This window comes from Peromyscus leucopus, chromosome 1 (genome assembly GCF_004664715.2).
Source record: "Peromyscus leucopus breed LL Stock chromosome 1, UCI_PerLeu_2.1, whole genome shotgun sequence".
Classification (NCBI taxonomy): Eukaryota; Metazoa; Chordata; class Mammalia; order Rodentia; family Cricetidae; genus Peromyscus; species Peromyscus leucopus.
Window position 1 is genome coordinate 43796916 of NC_051063.1, and position 5122 is coordinate 43802037.

General features: G+C 43.8%; 1 pseudogene; it reads right to left on the reverse strand.

The window, feature by feature from the left end:
• Positions 1-1914: 1914 nt before the first annotated feature.
• On the reverse strand, positions 1915-2097 carry LOC114702474 (annotated as a pseudogene).
• Between the last annotated feature and the right edge of the window lie 3025 nt (positions 2098-5122).

Below are 5122 nucleotides of genomic sequence, written 5' to 3' on the forward strand. Positions count from 1 at the left end.
AGTATCTAGAAAAGGATGAAGATACATTTTACATTTGAGGTTGGTTTTTTTTGTTTTTTTTTTTTTTTTGTTTTGTTTTGGTTTTTTGTTTTGTTTTGTTTTGTTTTTGTTTTTGTTTTTTTGAGACAGGGTTTTTCTGTGTAGTTTTGGTGCCTGTCCTGTATCTCTCTCTGTAGAAAAGGCTGGCCTCGAACTCACAGAGATCTGCCTGACTCCACCTCCCAAGTGCTGGAATTAAAGGTATGTGCCACTGCTGCCCGGCTATTTTGAACTTTTATAGAGTAATTTGCTATGTTATGTTTCCCAATGACAAGACTGGGACCACAAGAGAGAAGAATGTTACATGGCAAAGTCATTTCTGCCTAGAGATGATAAACCTGTCTGTGTGTCCAGGGAACCCTCCTCTCAGCTGAGCCAGAAATGTCAGGTCATCTGCATATCCGAAGACAGAACTCTCTAGAAGGCTGATGCTCTGGGTTGCTAAAGAAGAGCCTACAGTTCAGGTATTGATTGGCCAGATGCCTCCTAAGTTCCGGGCACAGGCCCTGGCACCAGGGTTTCGCTGATGTTAATCACAGACCCTCCAGCTTCGGTGAAGAGGCCCACAGACCTGTTCACACCCTCTGGCACATTTTTTTTTCCTTTTACAGTTCTCACAAGAGCCAAGCCCACCCCTCTTTCCTGGGACCAGGCATTTCCAGATAACAAGCCCCAAACAGAGAAAGGCTATAGACAAAACTCCCTGGCCACATGCTAACTGGGCCTGTTGTTCCTCCAGGCTCCGTTTATCCAGGAAAGTCCTTGTTTTTAACACCTGCTGCAGCCAGAAATACAGGAAAACGTGTGTCTCTAAACCTAACTGGGGGAGGCCAGCCGTTTTCCTGGGCCTTCCTGCTGTCTAGTCTCTCACAAGGTAAAAGAACTCACTCTGCTCTCGGGTGGGATGATGCCCTCCTTCAGACCCTACCACTTTGCCTGAAGGATGATCAAACCTGTTCCTCCCAGAGATATCTGACCAACGGGAGGAAGTCACATCAGACAGGGTCCCTGGACTTGCAGAGTTTAGAGAAACTAGAAACACTCTCTAGCAATCTGTGCCTTTAAAACAAGGGAAAGTTATATTTTTCACTATAACCCAAGGTCTGTGAGCAGGTCTGACCACTTAGAAACAATCTCACTGCTATTTGGAACTTTTCTTTTTACTATGGATCTGTAGGAAGTAGGATCTTTAACCCTACTTAGCCCTTGCTCTAATAATAATAAGTAAAGACAAATGCTCAGCAAACAGAGATAACTAAGAGATGGTAGCACACTTTCACAATGACATGCCGCATGTGAGACAGACACCGTCCTGTGGACATGGAAAGGTTGCCACGGTGTTCTAGTAAATGAAAAAAGCAAGTTGTAATAAGACAATGCATGGAGCACAATCACTACACATGCCTAAGATAACCTCCGTGTGGTCATAAGATACGTTCACAGTCTACCAGCCAGTTCCCTTCAGTCCCGCTCCCTTGAATGCGAACTGGAATTAGTAATGCCTTTTTAAGAACAGGATGAAGTGGTGGTATGAGGAGGCCTGAGAGACGGTCATAAAGTATGGCATGCCTTCCTCCCCGAGCTCTCTTCCCTGCATTGCTTATTTGAGGGGGAAGCCAGTTGCCACGTCTTGGGGACATTTAAGCAATCAACAGGAATGTCCTGGTGACAAGCTTTAAGTGGGTCATCTTGGAAGAAGATTCCTCACATTCCCAGTTGGACCTTCAGAGGACTGCAGCCCCTGGCAGCATCGAAGAGCCTGGGACTTACACCCACCCACTGCTCCTAAGACCCTGAGGTGCAGACACTGTGAGATAACATTTGTTCATTTGAATTACATTTTGAAAGCCAGAATTTTTGGTGCTGTTTATTTACAGTAATGAGTAACCAGTATGGCCATAAATCATACACTCTTACTTAAATGTATAATAATAAGACCTTACTCTGTTGGTCACTGTTTAACATTTCATCCAATCTTTTCTTTTTTTTTTTTTTCAATTAGCAATAATCGCGCCTCGGATAAACCTCATTGGCAAGATACTGCCACTGCACAAAGCTCATCCAATCTTTTCAACATTAATACTTTCATTTTACAGAGATGGAATCCAAAGCCTATAGAAACAAAGTACCCAAGAATGCATAGCTATCTGATTGCACATGTGACAATTATTTATAGCATTTTATACTATACCACACTACCACCTGTGTGCCTGAGAAAGAGGCTGTGGTATGGTATCTGTATAAATGCAAATATATATATATGAAAAAAGGAGCATTAAAATGCTGAGCACAGCTACTTCTGAAAAAAGGACACAGAATAGATAAAGGGGAGGGGAAAGTTCTTTTCTTTTCTACTTCTGTATTGTTCCAAAGTTTTACACTAAGAAATGTATTAACATAATATTTGTGTAATTAAATTTTGAGCTGAACTCACAGGTGTGCACTATTCCTGAAATGAAGTGCTGTGGGACAATGAACGTGTCTGACCAAATGTAAGTAAGGCTCCAGCCATGGATTCATTTGGCAGTGAATCAGATCAGGACCTTCTGTGATTTGCCGAGGCAGGTGGGGTGCCCCGAGTGCCTTCTCCCCTCCAGCCCCACCAACCCTGGCTTCTTCCTTTCCTCAGAGCCCATGGTAGGGCTGGAAGGGAACCCTCCCTCGTCTAAGCAGTTCTCTCAAGACATGCCTCGGGGTCCCGCCCCTCCTCCACAGCTGCCTACACACTTGTCAGAGTGTGGTGTGGTGCATCCCCCATAAAGACCCCAAGTAGAACAGTTGACCGGGATACAGGAATTCTATTCTCAGAGTGGGTCGAGTTCAGGAATAGATTCTGAGGACAGAGGGCTCAGGGTCTCTCCCCTTGTGACTGGCAAAGATCATGTGGTTGGTGTGCTCCCTGACCCGGTCTTTGTCACTCTAAGAAGTTATTTTTAGGGTCTGACCTGTGAGGGAGCTGTCACCGGAGCCTAAATGTGAGGCTGCCTCGGTCACTCCAGGCACTTGTCACAGGCCAATCCTGTCTATTTTTGTAGATGCAGCTTATGGAGTGGTGATAAGAGTTATCTTTCTGAGGCAAGACAGGCTCAAATGAGGCTGCCTGGGTAATGGATGGCTGGGAGCACCTGCTGTGGGAGGATCACACCCCAGTCCTTCTCCTTCCAGATGGCTTCAGTGCAGCTAGAAGTTCGCCTCGCTTGTAAGAACAGAACGTCTTAAGTGAGTTCTAGATACCTGTGGGGTACACCTATGGAATGTTTTCCCCCTCACCCTAGAAGGACAAGCCAGCAGGGTTCAAATCAGTCCAGCCTCAAGACTCATCATTTCTTCAGCAATAACCATAACAGACCTCATTAATCAGTCCCAGTACCCTTTTCCCATTGTACACCCAAATTATCCATTTCTTCTAGAGAGACCATCCCTAGAAATCCCCATCACCTAGAGAAGTTCCTTTTCTATGCTGGTCCTCAAATGTGCTACACATAAAATGAACAAGTGTGCTATAACTCACGTTACTTACTACAGCATGGACTCCAAGACAACATGCCACAGGGCCCCACAGTGTTCAGAATCAAGTGAAAGATTTTTTTTTTTTTTTTTTTTTGGTTTTTTTGAGACAGATTTTCTCTGTGTAGCTTTGGAGGCTGTCCTAGAACTCGCTCTGCAGACCAGGCTGGCCTGGAACTCAGAGATACGCCTGCCTCTGCCTCCCAAGTGCTGGGATTAAAGGCGCGTGCCACCACCGCCCGACTATGAAAGATATTTCTAAGGAAGTCCCAATATCCATTCTTCCTTCTTATTAGCCAAAGAACTCTAGTTCCTAGCTGAACAGTCGCCACTCAGGGGCCATAAATTCCCCAGGCTGCTAGCAACAGGACTGTGCCCTACCCAGTGAGGTCCAAGAAGGGATATGGAAAGACTCTTAAGGACTTGGCTGGCTGATGTGATAAGTAAGACAACCTCTGCCTCTAAGTAGCAGAAACTCCAGCTGGAGAAAACCAAAGCAGCAGTGGAGTGATGAACAATACAGGCAGAAGAGTCTTCATCTTCCATCAGTTATTTCAGATCTTAGATTTCTTTATCTTCCTTCAATTATTTCAGCTGTTGTATTTTTTTTATCCTCCATCAATTATTTCAGATCTTGGATTTCTTTATCCTCCATCAGTTATTTCAGCTGTTGTATTATTTTTTATCTTTCATCAGTTATTTCATATGTTGGATTTCTTTATCCTCCATCAATTATTTCAGATCTTGGATTTAGTCTTCTGAGAGGAACAAAGCAATTAGCAAAACTGATTTATCTATGCAATAACCAATATCCATTGTGCTCCATATTCTATTTAATTAATCAAAAAGAACATTAATGTGAAATGAATGCCTATCATGAAGCTGCAGAATGAGGAGAATTGAGAGTTCCAGGCCTGCCAGGTGGCAGAGTATGACTGTGTCTCAGAACTCAAAACAGGCTGGTGAGATGTCTCAGGGGGTAAAGGCACTTGCCACCAAGACTGACAACCTGAGTTTGATCCATGGAACCTACATGATGGGAGGGAGAACCAACTCCTACAAGTTGTCCTCTGACCTCCATACATGTGCCATGTCATGTATGGATACTTACACACACATACAGACACACACACACACACACACAGACACACACACACACACACACACACACACACACACACACACACGCACGCACGCATGCACTAAATAAATACATAAATAGAAAAACATATCTTATATCTCCATTTGGCAACCATTGGTAGGAACACGGTGATAATGCCTTTCAAGGAGGTTCTATTCTCTAGCTTAAGACAGTCACCATGACTTCTCTTATTGTTCATATACCAAACTACCGCTTCCATCTAATTGCCTCCTGCTTGGTCCTCCAATGCCTTAAGAAGGACAAGCCTGTCCTAGAAGCTAGAATACAAAAGTCTTGAGTTCCCTTCAGTACCAGAAATAAGCATTTATTGAGCAGTTATAAATTAGAAAATACAGATGTGAGATATGGTGGCTCTAACATCCACTTTGAAGACTGTATTGGTATCTGAAGATGAGAGGGAAAAAAAGGGAATAA